The sequence below is a fragment of the Macaca thibetana genome, chromosome 5 (assembly GCF_024542745.1).
Source record: "Macaca thibetana thibetana isolate TM-01 chromosome 5, ASM2454274v1, whole genome shotgun sequence".
Taxonomy (NCBI): domain Eukaryota; kingdom Metazoa; phylum Chordata; class Mammalia; order Primates; family Cercopithecidae; genus Macaca; species Macaca thibetana.
The window spans coordinates 162,159,058-162,179,193 of NC_065582.1; the positions used below are offsets into that span (position 1 = coordinate 162,159,058).

Below are 20,136 nucleotides of genomic sequence, written 5' to 3' on the forward strand. Positions count from 1 at the left end.
ATGCAATTCATGCCAATTTCAGTGAGAAGGAATTTTACTGGCTCATATAAACTGAAAAATCCAGGATCTTCTATTTTCATAGCTCTAAAACTTCTAATAGTTCCAACAAAATTGCCCGATGAGTCCTGTTTCCATATCTGAACCAATCACTGTGTTGCTGAGGATGGAATACAGTATTTCATCATAGGCTTACTCTGTTAGCCAGAAGTAGGATCAGCACCACCGGAACCGCATGGGGAGAAAGGAAAAGACACTGTTTCACAAAGAAAAATACAGGTGCTGCTCTGTTTTGTCCTAGTTTTGTATGTCTGACAAGTGGTTTCTCTGGCACTACAGATTGTGCTTCCTGTGCCTGTGTTTGCAATACAATGGTGGATTACGCACAAGCAGCTTAGTGTTCTGGGGGGGAGATTCACTCCTGCGAAGCTGCCTACGCATTGCATGATCCTGCTACGCAGTTTTCACATCTGTTCCCAGTGAGGCACCGGTTCTAAAGAAAGAACATTAGCTCCATCCACAAAGGCGGGGAAAGAAACTATTCCTACTAAGAATCTATGACTTGGTCTTGTTGTTAAACAGACTTTGGAATCTCTTTTTTTCCATTTATACAGAGTTTGAGTTCATTTTGGCACCGCCCTTTTGTATACTGAAGGTGCCTTAGTTGGGAGGGCGAGAAGGATGAAATTGTTTGTTTTTTCAAGTATTCAGTTTTTACAAGCAGGCTAGTTGGTCACTTGGAACACTTTAATTGCTTCCTGTTATGAAACCAGTCAAATTGGATGAATGAATTAGACCATTCATTTAGAAGCTATAAATGCCAACTGAATGGAAAGAAACTAAACTCCCCTTTTCCAAATGGCAGCCAGAAAGTGTCCAAACCAATGCTGATGGTAGGCTGGCATCATCCTCACCATCATTTTGTGTTTTGGGACTTCGCACATTTTGCAAAGTATTTATATAACATGTGGGTAGTAGACACTGATGGTTTCCTGTGACTGTTGATCCCTGCTTTTCTTTTCTATCAGGGATCTGTTTTGTTCAGGTATAGAAATCTGCAAAAAATGCAGGGGGTCGCCAAGAAAGTTCCTGATTAATCTTGTTCAATCAGCACAAGATGCTGAGGATGGCCAAGCAGTGAGATGGAATGATCTGGGTCCTTGAGGCCCTGATGGCTCTGCATCTGCCTCTTTTTTAACCTCTGGACTTCCCACTCTGGGAGTCTGTTGTGTAAGTTAGTGTAAGCCAAGACTTTCTTTTCTTACAGCCCAAACTAATACAGTGTGCCCATCATCATCATCCATCCATTCATTTATTCATTCAATCTAACATTTCTAAATCCAGTTGAAGAACAGTCTTGTCAACAATACTTCTGGCACTTTAGCTTTGCTAGTGCCAAGACTACAGAGCAGGTCTATGTAAATGTTCCTGTAAATACTCTGTGAGAAACTGGCCTTTAGTCAGGTAATGTGCAATAAAGAAGGCATATTCCTTCCACCTTCCAGACACTGGAACCAAAACAGTAGTTCTCAATTGGATCAACCCAAGAGTATCTGCCAGGAATGCTTTTGGCTACAAATAAGGAAAGTATGACGAAAACTTGCTGGAACACTTAGGCATTTGTGGCACGGAACAAAAAGTCCAGAGCTGGTAGGGTGGCTCCATGATACCTACAGGGCTTGCAATTTTCCCATCTTTGCTTCCCATCATTGTCAGTGTGCGGGCTTCTGACCCATGAATGTTGCCTGAAGGCTGCAAGGTGGCTTATACACCTCCAGATATGGCACCTTCCTTCAGGCGGGAAGAAGGAAAAGGGAAGTAGCAACACCCTATTTCCCAGACAATTTCAATTTATGTCTCACAGTCAGAAATGTGGCACAGGGCATCCTTAGGGGCACAGGAGTCTGGCAGAGTAAATGGTCTTTCATTGAACATATTGCTACCCTAGCAAAATCAAATTTTCCTTACTATGAAGGAAGAAAGGATTTTATTGGCTAGGCAACCAGCAATACTCGCCACACTGGTTCAGATATTTACCTTTAGTTCTTAAGGAACTACAGACATTCTTTAATTTGAGATTTTATAAAGAAAGCAAGAAAATTAGTTGGAAAGGACCAAACTCATTTCATGGAATTAACTGCTTACAGTTAACTTGAGCATGAATAAAGAGGCTCCAAACTACAAGCAATGACAACAATAAGGTCTCATATAATCCTTACCTGGAGGGAGTGATGTAACTCTTAACTGGGTTCAGCACAGGGAAATTTTTCTGCCTGGATATTCATCTCTCATCATCTTGGTTCTGAGCCATTCACAGGTCTTCAGGTCCCACAGTGATACCCAGTGGTTTCCCTCTAGCAGAGCTGGTGGATAAATTATACTCTCTCTGCCCATCATCATCATCCATCCATCCTTTTATTGATTCAATCCAACATTTCTAAATTCAGTCAAAGTACAGTCTTGTCAACAATACTTCTAGCACTTTAACTTTGCTGTGCCAAGGCTATAGAGCAGGTCTATGTAAACGTTCCTTCAATGTGGTCTCAAAAATGCTTTGTTTTTCTTTCTCTCCTTCAGGGCTGCACAGATACTTTATGTCACTCTCTGTTATGAGCAAGCTGTGACCTTCACTACAAAAGTTGAAGTAGTTTTGTTATCTACCCCGATTTTTGACAGAAATGCAAAGCTTTTTGCTTGAAAAAGAAATCCCCTTTTCAGAGCCATCACTGACTCTCTAAAACTTAGGGAGATGCTCAGTGCAGCATAATCAAGCAATGTCTCTCGTCCTTCCCCCAACCAGCACCACTAGCCCACAAGCACAGGGTTTTGCTGTTTAACTCCATGGTGGAGAATAGGTGGAGTTCCTATTTTTATACAGAGAGAAAACAAGAGCAAGAGAGTAATGGAAAAATTTAATATTTTTCTTTTGGCTTGCACAGGGAAGTCAGGAGTCTCATCTCTAAGCATCATAGTGAATATGAAATTTTTCTAAGAAACAGAGGGAGACTTTCTTCCATGAATACACATGAACACACATGGATGATTTTCCTAAGGGTGCTGGGAGATATCTTGGAAATACACAGATAGATGGTTTCTTAGTCAGCTTGGGCTGCTGTAACAAAATGCCACCGGGTGACGTAGACCAGAGACATTTGATTCTCACAATTCTGGAGGAAATCCAAGATCAAGGTGTCCACAGATTTGGTTCCTGGTGAGGGCTCTCTTCCTGGCTTGCAGACAGCTGCCTTCTTGCTATGTTCATATATGGTGAAGAGAGCGAGCTCTGGTTTCTCTTCCTCTTCTTGTAAGGACATTTGTCCCATCATGGGGGCCCTCACCTTCATGACCTCATCTAAACCTAATTACCTTCCAAAGGCCCCAACCCAAAATACCATGCACTGGGGTTTAGAGCTTCAACATATGAATTTTGGGGAGACACAAACCTTCAGTTCATAACCAGTGGTCAAGGGTGAGTGAAAGGGGCATCCTAACAGGGATAATGCAAAGAGGCATTTTGGTTATTTATTGTTTTGCAACATCCACCCCAAATTTAGTGGCTTAAAACAACAATCATTTTATCATATCTCATGATTCTGTGGGTTATCTAGGGATGGGATGGCAGTTCCTCTACAGGCCTCGCTTAAGTTCTTTCTTGCAGTTGTAGCCATTTGGCAGCTGGGGCTGCCACCAGGCTGAATGTCTAGGCCTCAGGTGCTTAGAGGCCGTGTGGCCTGTCTCCAGGCCATGGCTCATCCTCCAAGGCCTCTCCCTGTGGCCTGGCTCTACAGCAGGGGAAATTGGACTTCCTCCATGGTGGCTCCAGGCATGGCCAAAGATTTCAGGTCTTTGCAATGCCTGGGCTCAGAAACCCAGAAACATCACTTTCTCCAAATTCTATGGGTCAAAGTAGTCACAGGTCAAACCCAGATGAGGCAGCAGTGAATGTATAAACATGTCAGAGGAGTTTTAATGTTTACAGTGCGAAAAAGAAGAGAAGAAAAGGCACCAGACCAAACTTGGCTATTTCGCAGCTTGATGTGTAGCCAGCACCAATGCCCCACAGCACATCATTTGTGAGACAATCCTGATGTTGAGTGTCTGGATTGAGAAATGGGGTTGTGTGAGATTTTGGAGTCAGGCTCAGAGCCAGAGAGACTCTAACTAATACGCTCATTTCCTCTCTGCAGCTCCCCATATGTTTTTAATAATCCTTTCCTTGGAATGAAGATAAGACCTACTTTAAAGCATCTGAAAAAAATGTGGAAAAATGGCCTCATTCTGCTATGAAGGAAGCCTTCGTGACCACCTGTAACAGCGCCTTATTTAAACAAAATGTGTGGATTATTTTTAGCATAATTTAAGCCCCAGGAGACTAATGAGGTGTTAACAGTGTGTGTTAATTATGTGGTTTTTGTTGTCTTCATTAAAGTTAAGATTCTCAATCCTATTTGCCACCTGAAGTCCCAGTGGAGCCACATTTTACTCTTCTGACCCTGGCATCTTTTAGTTTCCTGCAGTTCACACAATCACGTAAACATATTCTGCTTCCCCTGCAGAGAACCAGATGAGCACGACTCACACACTTAGAGGACCTTGGATTCCCCCTTTTTAGTTCTTATCCATTTTTAATCTCCATTATTAGTTGTTAGATCTTACCGTAAGTTCATGGTGTGGGAAGCTAGCAACATGAGCTCATATTTCATCATTTAGACCTGACTGTCCTTCACTCAACAGAAAACTGCCAGAGAAGCTGAAAACCAGGAAGAAGAAACACAAAAATCAGCTTTCATTGCTTTTTGCAAGCATTTTAATTAACCAAGGAATTGTGTTGCATACACACGACTCTGATTATTTTAAACTTCTGCAATATATGCTGTACTTACATATTGTCCCGAGTGACAATACATCCCACCCAGCATAACCTTTCCTTAGAAAGAGATAATCACCTATCCCACACTCATTTGAAGTTGCAATCAACATCCCTCTCATGACTTTGTCTGCATCGCTGATGTTCTGGAGTAACTTTATTTGGCAATGGTGTTAGGGGCCTTATTGCAAGTCCAGGAGGTAATGGAGTTCAGGATTTCAGCCAAGGATGTCTTAATAATGGCCTCATCAGGGTGTATGAAGTTGTAATGAAAATAGCAGGTGAATCTGACTGGCAAATAGCACATTATGAGTCTTTCTAGTAATTAGAGTTGTCTAAAAATGGAATGGGCTGTCACATGAGGTGATGAGCTTTCCATCAAAGAGTCAGGATGTTGAAGTAGAGCTTTCTTATGAGGTGAGGGTTAGACTCAATAATTTTTTGGGCCCCTTCTACCTTTCATCTAGATTCTACGATTGTTTTAGGTCCACACAGTCCACTAGTCTTGACTTTGGCAATTTGCAAGCCGGGTTCCATGATGGAATATGATAGAGTGGAAAGCCAGGCAGTCCTGGGTTCAATTCGCTGCTCTAGCACAAAGTAATGGTGAGCAGGTTCCTTAAGCTCTCTCTGTCCCTATAAATGATGATTGAAATATATTGCTTCTAGGGTTGTTCTAAGTGTTAGAAATAATGCATTTAAAATATGAGGCCCAAGGTAAGCACTCAATAAATCACAGCTCTAATTACCCTTAAGAATCTAATTCTCTTACTTTTTTATTGACTCTCCACTTCAATGATACAGTCTTGGTTTATAAAACAGAAGAAATGAAGGGCTTGTAAAGACACAGGAACAAGGTTATGCTGATGCTGGGCCAGTTGAACAAAGCAGGCTGAGGAAATCTTCAGGAGTCATCAGGGAGAATCTCCTGAGCAGGCAGAATCCCCCTTCCCAGGAAAGGATATCAGCATTGCTCAGTGCCTACAGTGTGTTGGGCACACGCATGTGTTATCTTAATTCTCCATACCATTGTCATACCATTTCGGAGAGGTGGACCTGATCATCTCCGTTTTACAGAGGAGAAAACTCGTGTTCAGACAGGTTATGTGCCTAACCCAAGGCCATATGGCTGTTCCCAGATCCACCTCACCCACTCTACGACTAAGTACCCCCAGCATTACTCTGCATCCTGCATTCGCAGGGCAGAGTAAATACAGGTGTCCAAGTGCTGCCTGGGAGAGATACTCCCACCTGATGGGATATGGTGATGGAAAACCAACCAATGAGAGTCTCTGGAAAGCTAGTGCTTTCAGTTTGTAAATTCTAAATTAATTGTGATTTGCCATTAATTCATTTTTTATCCATTTACCTTGGGCTTTACAGAGGGGATGTACACCTTCCTATCCCCTCTTGTCCATATGGTTCAAACAATAAGGCATACAATGAAATTACTCCCACACCCTGTCTCCCAGCTACCCAGTTCTCCTCTTTAGAGACAGCTTACCAGTTTCTATGTACAGCCTGCCAGAGATTTATATTTTTGTTTTCTTTCTTTCTTTCTTTCTGTTTTCTTTTCTTTCTTTCTTTCTTTCTTTTTTTTTTTTTTTTTTTTTTTTTTTTTTTTTTTTTTTTTTTTTGAGATGGTGTCTCGGTTAGAGTGTGGTGGTACAGTCTCAGCTCACTGCAACCTCCACCTTCCAAGCTTAAGCGATCCTCCCACCTTAGCATCCCGAGTAGCTGGGAACGCAGGTGCACACCACCATGTCCAGCTAATTTTTTGTATTTTTGGTAGAGATGGGGTTTCACCATGTTGCCCAGGCTGGTCTCGAACTCCTGTGCTCAAGCGATCTGCCTTCCTGTCCTTCCAAAGTTTGGGATTGTAGGCGTGAGCCACCACACCTGGCCTGTTTTTGTTTTCTTAATTGAAGCAAAATTTATACAACACACAATTAGCCATTTTAAAGTGTACAATTCAGTGGCGTGTAATGTATGCATAATGGTGTGCAACCACCACCACTCTTTAGTTTCAAAACTTTTTCGTCACTCCAGAAACACACACACAAAAATTACCCATTAAATAATCATTCCTCATTCCCTTTCCTCCATCTCCTGTTAACCACTAATCTGTTTCTGTCTCTATGTATTTGACTATTCTGCCTATATCATTTAAAAGGAATCATACAATATGTGACCTTTTGTGTCTGGCTGCTTTCACTTAGCATAATGTTTTTGAGGTTCATCCAAATTGTAGCATTCATCAATACTTCGTTGCTTTTCATGGCTGAATATTATTCTAGTGTATGTCCATACCACCGTGAATGTATTCATTCATCCGCTGATGGACAGTTAGGTTGTTTTTACCTATTGGTTCATATAAATAATGCTGCTACAAACATTTGTTTTCATGTTTCTGTGTGGACATATGTTTCCACTTCTCTTGGGAATACATACAGTAATTCTATGTTTAAGTTTTAAAGAATCTAGAGGTTTTTTAACGCACAATAATTTCCCCTATTTTTACCCAGTTGCTCACATACTATACAGATTGCGCAACACCTTGCTTTATTCACGTTAAAGTGGGTCTTAGAGATCTTTTCAGTGGCGTGCTAGTAAATATTTAACAACTGGCTCTTATGGGGTGAGCTATGCTCTGATTCATACCATTTATAGATTTTCATAGTGTAACTCCCACCATGGCAAATTTCAAGTTGTCGCTGACTGCAAAATTAAGAAGAGACGCTAACAACCTGCCCTCGTGAACTGGTCCAAACTGGCTGTAGCACTGTACCGGATCATCCTATATCAGAGCATGAAGAACTGCCTCATTCTCCTTTATGTGTGCATAGCACACCATTTTTGGAAGTGCTATAATTTTTTAACTTGTCCCTGATGGCAGACACTTAGGTTGTTTCCAGTCTTTTACTTCCACAAACCAGGCTTTAATGGATAACCTTGTGTGCATGTCACTTTGCTCATGTGCAAATATAGAAGTAGGCATGGTTCCATGACTTCATAAGAATCACCATGGGAGGAAGATCTTAAAAGGCAATTTATTACTTCATTGGACAGTTATGACTGATAGGAAGAATTCCATGCAAAGAAATAATCATTTTTGCCCCAGCTTCCTTGCAAATAAAATGGATGCAAACTAACTAGCCACTTGCCAACGTCAAAACGTTGTCATAAAACTTTGAAATGAAATTGAAAAGCATGCTTTTCTTTGAAAGATAGGAATTTCTGTAAATACAAAGTAGCATGGTTCACAGTTAGTAATCTAAAGAACTTTCATAAGTAGGTTGGTGGGGGAAAAGTACCTGTTCCTAGGACTTTGTGATTCTGCTCTAGAGTCTCATAAAGGTAAGATTCACAGCAAAGGAATTCAACAACTGATTGGGAAATAGGATAGTTGAAGAGCTTTAGCTCAGTTCTTATTTAGATTTTTTTAAACCAAGGAACTCTAAGACAATGTTTCTCAACTGTGCTTTTACAGATGCTCCTCAACTTATGAGGGGTTATGTCCCAGTAAACACAATATAAATTGAAAATATAGTAGGTCAAAATGCATCAGGTTACATTCTTATAAACCCATGGTAAAGTCAAAATACTGTAAGTTGAACCATTGTAACTCAGATGGTCCTCAATTTACAATGGAATGACAGCTCAATAAACCCATCATAAAATCAAAAAACTGTAAGTCAAAACAACATAAGTTTGAGGTCATCTGTACTTTAGAATCATCTGGGAAGCTTTTAAAATCTTAGTACCTAGGCCACAGTCCAGATTAATCAAACTGGACTGTCTGAAGATGGAGACTCAGGCATCTGGGGTTTTTTTGGTCTTTTTTTGTTTGTTAGTTTTCTGAGATGGAGTTTTGCTCTTGTTGCCCAGGCTGGAGGGCAATGGCACAATCTCGGCTCACCGCAACCTCCACTTCCCAGGTTCAAGAGATTCTCCTGCCTCAGCCTCCCAAGTAGCTGGGATTACAGGCATGCACCACCATGCTCAGCTAATTTTGTATTTTTAGTAGAGACATGGTTTCTCCATATTGGTCAACCTGGTCTCAAACTCCCGACCTCAGGTGATCTGCCTGCCTCAGCCTCCCAAAGTGCTGGGATTACAGGTGTGAGCCACTGTGCCCAGCTGTATCTGTATTTTTTAAAGCTACCCAGGTGATTCCACTGTTCAACCAAGGTTGGGAAGAGAATGTAAGAAAGGAATCAAATTAGGGAAGTACGGAAACACATTTGTCAGGATTCTCTGGAGAAATAGAACCAGTAGAATGTGTGTGTGTGTGTGTGTGTGTGTGTATATATATACACACACATAAACAATTGTATACACACATATACAATTTACATGTGTATATATATGTACATACATATATTACAATTTACATACACACATACATATGTAAATTGTATATGGTACATATAATTGTAATTGGCTTACATGATTATGGAGGCTGGAAAGTCCAAACTCTGCAGGGTGGGCTAGGAGGCAGGAGACCTGGAGGCAGGAAGAATTAATACTACAGTTCAAGTCCTGAGGCCATCAGGTGGGGACCCAGGGAAGAGCTGATATTGCACTTCCATCTTAAAGACTGCTGCTGCTGAATTCTCTCTTGTTCAGGGAAGTCAGTTCTATTTGGACCTTCAACTGATTAGATAAAGCCCACCTATTTTATGGACGGAAACCTGCTTTACTCAAAGTCTCCTGATTTCAATGTTAATCTCATAGAAAAACACTCTCACAGAAATACCCAGAATAATGTTTTGTTTCTTTGTGTGTTTGTTTTAAAAAGACATTTATTCGGCATCATGATCAGACTGTTACATTTAGGAACTAACAGCATGCATGCAAGAAAAAAGTCTACATTTAATGCTTTTTGTGGGAATGCTTTATGCTTTCCACAGAACAGAAACTAAAATAACCTATTATGCAATTAATTACAAATACAGTCCTTGAGTTTTTTGCCCATACACATGAGTATTGTCTAACACATGTCTTCTTTGTGGCAGCTAGGCCCTGCCACCACTGTGCTTGGCTGAGTTCACAAATCTGTTGCAGCCTGTAGCTTCCCTGTCACTTCTCTGGCTCGCTCTCCTGCCGAGCTTTGTTTCCTGGCAGTAATTAAAATCTTCCCCCACTGCCATAGCTACTGCTGCTACTGAAACCTTGGTTTCATGGTTTGGCAAAGTATTGGCCTCCACCACCACAGGGGCCAGAGCTTCTGCCTCCAAAGTTTCCTCCCTTCATGGATTCAAAATGTGAAGACCGATTGTTTTAATTGCCAAAATCATTGTAGTTTCCACTGCCTCCAAAATTACTTTCATCATTACCAAATTCCTTAGAGCCATCGCCACTGCCACCACATCCACCACCACCGTGGGTGCCACCAAAGCCACCACAACCACTGAAGTTTCCTCTATGACTGAAGTTGTCATTCTCACCAAAACCACCTCTATGACCACCACCAAAGTTTCCAGAACAATTTTGACCTCTTTGGCTAGATGAAGCACTAGCCATCTCTTGTGTGACAGGGCTTTCCTAACTTCACAGTTGTAGCCATTCACAGGATGGCATTTCCAAATGACAATCTTATTCTTGGAGTCATGGTCTTCAAAACTTACAAAAGCAAAGCCCCTTTTCTTGCTACTGCCTCATTCAGTTATGATTTCAATCACTTCAGTTTTCCCAAACTGTCTGAAATCATCTCTTTGGTGATGTTCTTCAGTGTCTTCTTTCATGCCACCAACAAACACCTTTTTCACAGTTAAGTGGACACCTGCTCTTTGAGAATCTTCTCTTGAGACAGCTCTCTTTGATTTCACAGCTCTTCCATTCACCTTGTGTGGCCTTGCATTCAGGGCTGCCTCCACCTCCTCCACAGTGGCATTGGTGACGAACCCAAAGCCCCTGCAGCTCTCGGTATCTGGATCTGTCAGACCACACAGTCTGTGAAAGTGAGCCTTCCCCACTGCTCAAAATGGCTCGTCAGACTCTCATCAGTTGTTTCAAAGCTCAAGCCCCTGATGTAGAGCTTCTGCACCTGTTCAGGCTCTTTCGGAGACTGGCTTACACACGATGCCCGTGGGAAGAGAGACTTTGATGATGCTTCCTCAGCAGCATCCCCAGGCAGAAAGCCAGAATAATGTTTGACCACATATCGAGCACCATGGCCCCACCAAGTCGGCACATAAAATTAACTATCACAATTTAAATTGTTTGGAAACACTCAAAAACCTCATGTTTAGCGAGTGAAGACAGAAGTTTGGTGGTTATTTGAAGTTGTGCTTCTCTTGTTTGGTTACAAACAGATTCTCTCTGAAATTCTCCTGAGGCTTCCCCAGGATGAAGGTTTCACCTGTCATTTGTAAGCTCTGTTCCCAGAGCCCATAGATTTTATTAAAATTAAGGATTATGAGAAGATACAGTGTTTTTTTTCCAGTTTTCATTATCTCTGAATTGGATGTTTTTATTAGAAGATTATCAACTTTTTTGTCAGTGGTAGCGAGTGTTGTAAAATGTGCAAAGAGATTCATTTTAAGTCATGAATATATCCTCTTAAGAAAATCTGATTCTTTCTGTCCTCTTGAAAGAACCTCAGTGTCCAAACCCAGAACTCACAAAGATTGGTGGCAAGAGTTCTGTTGACCTCAATAGGAAGGAATCCATGATTTATTGGGAAAATCCTGGACAACCAAATTATCCCTTCTCTCCTTTATAAAAGAGCTTTGGAGACTTTCCATGTCACCAGCAATAGGATTTGCTTTCTTCTATAAATGATTGGAAAGTATATTTAGAATTGCTTTTTATAAGCAGCTGGCCATCAGGTTGTCTGGATTTCCTGAGGTGTTTCATCTCAGGTAACAGGTGAGAACTTGGAGGCCTTTGGCTAAGCAACAATCTCAGTACTGCACGTCCAGCTGGCCTTGCATCCTCTACCCTTGTTCAGGCTCCAGGTTCAGAGTGCACACGTGAAATATTCAGTCCAGTGAGAAGGCCCAGGCCATGTGGAAACAGCAGGGGGTCGGAGGACTCATGCTAAGCCTCTTGCAGTGGCCACATGCAGCACTCTGGTTCCCAGGGATCTTGGGTTCTGCCTGGAGCCACTTTTAACCTGGGGAACCAGCTGACTGGTAAAGCTGGGACTGCCGTGAGTCAGCAGGAAATTGAGTCAGCCTCATTGATTTGGAATAGGAGGGTGTGGGCTGAGTTTGTGGGGACCCTGAATGGGTTTTTGTGGTCATGGAAATAGCTTCATTTTGCCAGCTATGAATTGACTAGCATTCATGCAGGCCCAGAAGCAGAAGAGTTCGTTAAAGGTAAGTCAACCTTTTGGCAGATCGCAGCCCTAAAAGAGGAGCTATGACATGTGGATCTGCCTTGTTTTAGAGACTTAAGAGCAAGGGGGCATAACATGGGGTCTCTCCCACATGGCTTCTCTGCTTACACAAGGGGTACGTGAGAAGAGCTATCCAACCATTAGAGACAGCCTGAACCAGCGCAGTGTTGTGCTCCTATCCTGTTCCCTGCTAAAGTTCAGCAGAGTCTCAGTTTTCTATGTAAAACCTCTCAGGAATGACACGGGTGTGAGAACAATTCTGCTGTGTGTGGTCCTGGTTGTGTAGGCAGGACCGGTGTGCACCAGTCCCAGATGCTCCGGTTGTTAAAACATTGGAATATTTTCATACAACCTGGTAAATAGACATTGACTGAAGCTCTCTGTTTGCTTCCCCACTGTCAGCTATCCAGCCCCTCTTCTGGAACCTCATAAACTTCTCCAGGATCCAGAAACTAGAGGGTTAATTCCTGGCACAGTGGGACATCCAGAAAATCTGATTCACTCTTTTTTGAAAACAAAAATAAAACAAAACAAACAAACCAATGAAAAAACCAGTAACAAAACCCAGAATTCAGTAAGATTGGTGGCAAAAGTTCTATCAGTCTCAATAGATAGAAATTATAGTTTGTTGGGAAAATGATGGAAAACCCAAATACCCCTTCTCTCCTTTATAAAGGGACTTTGGAGATCTTCCATGTCACCAGCAATAGGATTTGCTTTCTTCCATAAATGATTGTAAGCTTCAGCACCAGGACCAGCTACATCCTTTTGGACTGGTCTTTGACGACACAGTGGTGGTTAAATACAGTGTGACCATCCCCACTGACTGTGTGTTCTGTTAAATGAAGGTTTTGGGCTAGTAACCCAAGGACTACATCTATGGTCCTGCCCACATAGTTAGCAGAAAATATCCCATCATCGCATCCAGGGAATTGCAGCTATTTCAGGGTTTTGGGCATCTCTCTCAGGTACTCAGGCAGACTCTTGTGTTCTGTCACTTGGGTCTCTTCACCATACCACCATGTGGTGCCTCTGCCACCAATGATCCTCTTCTGGTGGCCTCACTGCTACCTCCAGCCTGACCTCAGGAAGGGATTGCTACCTCCTTGTGTCCACTTCATCTCACACGTGGGCAGGGCCACCTGCTTGTTTGCCATAGCAAATCAGAGGCCAGGGCGTCATTCTTATTGAGAACTAGCCTAGGTATAGGAATAATGGCAGGAAAGTAAAAGTTAGATTAAAAACTCACAGATCTGATGGACCCAGGCCTATCCCCACATTTTTACAGGTCAGTTTCCTAGATTGCATCCTGATGGCCACTTTGGGTCTGGGCTGGGCTTCCCTGAGCAACTGTCAGAAGCACCGCAGATGTCTCCACACCTTAGAGTCCCGGCCAAGCTCCAAAAAGAGGAAGTGTTTTTCTCACCTACATCTAGGCCCAAGACCAAGAGCTTGATCAAAGTAAAGTAACACCAAACTCATCAGTCTCTCTTCAAGAGTTCAGACATTTTGCAAAAGAGTCAGACCTGGAGTCAACCAGGTATAGAATGATCTTCAACTCCCATTTACCACAAGGATGTGATATTATTATTTCCATTTTGTGGAAGAGAAACAGAAGCCCAGAAACGTTTAATAACTCAACTAAACTCACACAGCCTGTAAAGCTTCTCAGGCCTTGTACCTGGATGATCACTCCAAAATCCACGCTTTTAACCACTACAAAAAGCACTTTTCTCATGGGGATGAGGAGAGTTCTTTAAAGTCTTTAATCATCAACAAGTTGCAAAAGTATGAAAGGCATACAGAGCGTTTGAGTTAGGCATGAAGGCAAGCTTGAAGAGCTTTACTGGATTTCATATGAAACGGAAGCCAATAACGAAAAGCTTAGAAGAGGATACATCAGTGGAACGCTTTTGAAATTTCCCAGTTAACTTTTTCACCATCTTACCTGTGATGCCAGGACAGGTGGCTTCAATCACAGCACTAACGTTCTCGAGTTCCTCAATTGCTCTGTTCCTGCTAACATTATCCACACACAGCTGTTTAAGATCAGCAAACACAGGTGCAGTGGCTACAACCAGCTCTGTGTTTTCACAACACCTTGATCTGCCACGTTCTGTTGTTTCTTTTCTATCAGGCATCGTTCCATTGTGATAAAGCTCCATTTGGGATGCGTATGATTGTCCCAGCTGATCTTTTCCAATCAAATTTGTCATTGCTATATTTCTTCCTTCTGTCCTTAAAATCTACGCATCAGCTGAATCAGTACATCAGTCTTCTGATTTACTTGCTAGCACTACAAAATGCCCTTATGTATTCTAGGTAATCTCTTTGGTTTCCCATGTAGGTGAGAAAATATCCCCAGATTGAATCTTTTGAGGACAGGGGCCATGTCTTAAGCATCTTTGTCTTTTTCTCAGCCCCTGGCACTGCACCTGATGTAGACACGTTGGAATTTCCTTACCACCCACTTCAAGTCCATCCTATGGCAACTCTAAACCATTTCCATGTATCTCTGCTGTGCAGAGAAGGTAAGAAGCAAACCATTCTCATCCCCAGACAGCCTTTTATTTTCTTAAATTTCAGTTAAATTTCTTCTCAATATTTCTCTCATTAGGCCAAGTGACAAATGTGATTTTCCAAAAATTTTTTCTTGCTACTCATGGAAACTAATTTTACATGGTAGCATATGCACTGGGCCAAACACCTTTAAGGCAACTTATTCACAGGTGCAGGGAATTCCTATGTGGACCTCTTTGGGAGGCCATCATGCAGCCTACCACAGGCAGAAAAGGTACTAAATGACACAGATCATCTTATTGTGCTAGAAAGTAAAGAAATGCTCAATAAATGATCAGGGCATGCCGAAAGGATACCACGAATCAGCTTGAAGGACTTTGTATTAGTTTTCTAGGGCTGCCATAACAAAGTACCACAGTCTCAGTGACTTAAACAACAGAAACGTGTTTGAGCACCGTTGAGAGAGCTGGAAGTCCAAGGTCAAAGTGTTGGCAGGATTGACCACTCCTGCAGCCTCTCTCTGCAGCCTGCAGAGGGCTGCCTTCTCTCTGTAACTTCACATGGCCTCCAATGTGCATGCACTGAGAGAAAGAGGAGAGATATTTGGTGTCTGTCTTCTTAAAAGGACACCAATCCTGTTAGATTAGGGCCTCACCCTTATGACCATATTTAACCATAATTACCTCTTTAAAGGTCTTATTTTCGAAGGCAGTTACACTGGGGCTTCAGGTTTCAAGATACACATTTTGGGGGAACATAATTCAGTCCATAACAGGCCTCTGGATCTGTACTGGGATCCAGGTCCTGCTGTGTGAGCAAAACCAGGTTAAGAAAGTTCTCTGGACATCAGCAGGTGGAGAGAAGTCTGGGTGTGTAGTGTAGAGCGTCTAGTAATAACACATGGCTTTTAATTCCACATTGCTTGAGTGACTGAATGCAAAAACATTCTGTTTGGACAGATCTGTACCACTTTTCAGTTTCAACATTTGACCTCTGTCTCGTTACTTTTTTCATGGGGTAAACATAATTTGATGGCCATGAAATGTGTGAACCTACTGGGGTGTCTTGATCCTGCACATAAGAGATAACACTTTTGGGCTTCTTCCTGGCCCTAATTAGTCCTTGAAGTGTCACATAATAGCCCTGTGCATTACCACTCAATCCGTCTTCACCACAGCCAGGGCTATGCAACTGGTCACGTTCTTCGTATGCAACTGGTCACGTTCTCAATGCTCCCTCTCACCCTCAAACCCAACTTAAAGTGATTCTCATCGTTATCCCAAAGATAAACTATAAGATAAATGGAGCAGAGGTTATAAAGAAAAAGCATCGAATCACTTAGAAATATGTTTTCTTTTCTTTCATTCATTCTTTCTTTCCTACTACAAAATAAATGGGAAAAATTATCTACAGTAATGAAAAAAATGCAATATTTTTTGCATTTCTTTCCAATGTGTTCCATATGTCCATTCCTGGATACTGCTTTCAATCCCAGGGCATACACAATTATATATTCTGCTTTTTATCCCTAACCTTAGAGAATTTAGTATGTTGCATGGAAGTTTTAAAACACACCTGCAAATTGTTTGTCACTCATCTCATGGAAGGGTGGTATCTATGTCCCCTACCCATGAATCTGGGATGACTTAGCAAGCACCTTATAACCAATAGAATGCAGCAGATGTGACACTGTTTTTAACTTTCAAAACTGGGTCAGAAAAGACCATACAACTTCTGCTTGGTCCTTTTGGGATGTTAGCTCCAGGGGAAACCAGCACCATGGAAGAAGGCCAAGTATCCTGAGAGCACTGTGCTGGAAAGCCCACATGTAGACACCGAAGATAGCCTAGCTGAGCTCACAGCTGACAGCAGCGCCGGCTCTTAACCGTACACGTGAGCCATCTTGGACATCCAGGCTGGTCAAGTCATCAGATGTTTGCAGCCCCAGCTGACATCTTACTGCAACTGCATGAGTAACCTCAAATGAGAACTGCTCAGCTGAGCCCTTTTCAAATTTCTGATGCACAAAATTATGAGCAAAATGAAATAGCTGTTGTAGGCCACTACATTTAAAGACAAATTTTCACACAGTTAATAGTAACCAGAATGAACTGTGGTATCTGGAAATGAGGGTCTGCAACAATAGAAATCTAAACCACATGCCATTGGTTTTGAGGCTAGGCAGCAGGCAAGGGCTAGAATGTAAACTGAAACCTGATGGGCCTTGAGAAGTGCAATGTGTCAGGGAGGGCTTAAAAGAAGGTGAGGGAGATTTACAAGAAGCTGAAGGAGAGGAGACCGTGGTTATGTAGTGGTGGAAAGTTTGCAAAACTATCACCTGCAGTAATGTGGAAAATAGAAAATGTACTAAAGGAACGCAATGATCTAGCTAAGAAAATTCCCAGGCAGAGTGTTTAAGATGCCATCTGGCTTATTCTAATTGCCTATGATAAAATGAAAGTAGAGAGAATAAACAAATAAAATTTAAAAACTAACTATTTTATTTTCAAGGGAAATTTGAAAGAAATACAAAGGGCTCAAGAGAATATTTTCAGTCAGCAAAGGATTCTTAAAGTAAGAAAGGACCTTAGGGAAAAGATCAAACTCAGGGCTCTTTCAGGAAAACACCATCAAAAGGTAAAAATAAAGCCAGAGGGGCAACTTCAAAACACTTTTTTTTATGATTTCAGAAAGATTTAAAGCGGTATCTCCTAGACCCGGTCTGCTAGATAAAATGTCTAAGGATCTTAAGATCATGCTTTGTAGTAATCATCCCTCTTAAGTCATAGATCTTCTAGGCTCTGAAGGACGTTGCAGCCTTATAGAGAATTAAAGATAGAGAACAGTCTGTCCCAAAGACCCTTTATGGTCTTTGTCCAATGAAGGGACTCTAGTAAGATTCATAAAAGCTGACAAATATTTCAAGAGAATTATATTGGCAGAAGCAATACCATCTTGGTCGGAAAGAGACAGAAGCAGCACAGAATGAAAGTGGTTCTGATCCACAACCTTCTGTGGGAAGGCAGCCAAATCAGACAGCCACCCAGCTGCACTCACAGGCTGTTTTTCGTGAAAAGGGAAGGACGACTTAGAGGGAAAAACCAGGAGCCCAGGTGGAGGAGCCGAGAACCTAAGAGGAATTCCCTAGTACAATCAGTACAAATCAGTACTAATGAACAGTCCCCTAGTATAATTAGTACAAATCAGTACTAGGGAATCAGTACTGATGTACTTAGTACTTAGTACATCAGTACAATCCACAGTACTGGATGACATGAACCAAGAACTGGTGACAGGTACCCAGTTGAATTTCAAGTTTCTCTGGACTAGTGACTGCTCTGTGCTTGCCATCCCTTCCTTTTTGAATAGGAGTGTCTATTTTATTTATGCCAACCCTTGATCTCTTTAGTCCTGAGGTCTTCAGAAACTTGAGCAGGTGCATTTACACCTGGATGTGACTGAGATGATGAGATCCTGAACGTCCAGCCTGAGCCTGATGCTGTCACAGTTGAGCCTTTGGGAGGTCTTGATAAGGGAGAGGGTATGTTGCACGTGGAAGGAATGCAAATAAGACTGTAGCAATTTTAAAACATGTCTGTAATTCCTCTGACATTCCTCCCATTGATGGGTGGAGCGTGTATCCCCTCCCCTTGAGTTTGGGCCAGCATTAATGACTCACTTTTAACCAGAAGAATACAGGAGACATGACGCAGCATAACTTTCAAGATCAGATCAGAAAAAGCTAGGAAGCTTCCACCTGGTGTTCTTGGGACTTTACCTCTGGGAGAAACAAAAACCCTGTAAAGAAATCTAATTATCCTGAGACTGCTATGCTGGAGAGGCAGGGTGTAGGTGCTCTGGATGACAGCCCAGCTAAACTTTCAGCTGAAACCAACTGCCTGTCGTGTGAGTGATCCATCTCAGATGACAAGCCTAGTCATGCCATTGGAGAACTACAGCCCCAACAGAGATCTGAATGCAGTCCACGGCAGACTCCAAGTAAGAACTTCCCAACCTTTTTGAATTTCTGACTCATAAAACTGTGAGCAAATGAACATGACTGGTTTAAAAAAAAAAAAAACTGATTTTTTAAAATTGTTTTTGTTTTGAGACACAGTCTTATCCTGTTAGCCAGGCTGGAGTATAGTGGTGCAATCATGGCTCACTGCAGCCTCATCCTCCCCAAGCTCAGGTGATCCTCCCACCTCAACCTCCCAAGTAGCTGGGACTACAAGCACACACCACCATGCCTGGCTAATTTTTGTATTTTTTTTGTGAAGAGGGGGTTTTGCCATGTTGCCTAGGGTAGTCTCCAAACTCCTGGGCTAAAGTGATCTTCCCATCTTGGCTGCCCAAAGTGCTGGGATTACAAGCATGATCCACATCACCTGGCCTAAACTGCTATGTTTTCAAGTAATTTTAATATGCCCCAATTATAACTAGATTATATTGTTACATAAATATCATTTGAATTATATAGCTGCTTTCTGTGTTTTTCTTCTTCTCCAATATAGGTAATGAAAACAATCATCTCCCTTGTTTTCCTTCTTGTGGATTATTTCCTTAGAATAACTTTCCAAATGAAGAACAATCAAGTGACAGAGTATGAATATTTTCATAATTTCTAATTCATACTGCCAAATTACTTTCCTAAAAGTACCAATTTGCCACCAACAGGTTATGATATAGAACTTTTATTGCAACTTCACCAGTTTGGGTGTTGTCATCTTAAAGCATATTTAAAAGCATCACAAATTCAAAAGCTGTTCTGGTGAACCTGTCGTAAAATTTCAGTACTCTAATCTTAGGAGGGAATTTACACTCGTCGTAGCCATAGAATCTTCCCCTGCTCAGTCTAACTCAGCCCTTTACTATCTAGTTAGTGCTTTTTTTTTTCTTGATAAAATTCTTCTGCTGTGTTCTCAGGCTCCTTCTGGAAAGTTGGCCCAGGAGAACATTCGTAGCTTGGGCTAGATCTTCTCCTCAGAATTGCTTACATGTATCTCAAAAAGAGCCCTGAACTATGCTGACATCCTGGTCTATGTCCAGCCTGATACCAAGTTACCATTGATTGAGAGTTAACCATGAGTCATGCATACATTCATTTCATTCATTCTCTCAAGCAACTTGCAAGGTAGACTTTATCCGCCCTTTTAAGATGAAGATACTAGGTATCAAAGACATTCAATAACTTGCCAAGGTCACACAATTTGTAACCGATGGAGACAGGATTTGAACCCATGCTTTTGGCCACTACATTTCACTGCCTCACCTAGTCTGCTGCTTTCCCAGACTTCCTGGGAGGAACCTAGAAGGCAGTGGAAAATCACCCTTGGCTCCCTTAAAATACTATCTACTCCCTCTAAACACTGTCTTGATCCATATTTTTGAACCACCCCAATTTAAA

General features: G+C 41.9%; 1 protein-coding gene and 1 pseudogene across 7 annotated transcripts in view; both read right to left on the reverse strand.

Moving 5' to 3' along the window:
- The window catches only part of SOD3 (superoxide dismutase 3), a 948,116-nt gene that overhangs the window by 18,519 nt on the left and 909,461 nt on the right, over positions 1-20,136 (reverse strand). The window lies entirely within an intron of this gene.
- On the reverse strand, positions 9,995-14,350 carry LOC126954462 (heterogeneous nuclear ribonucleoprotein A1-like; annotated as a pseudogene).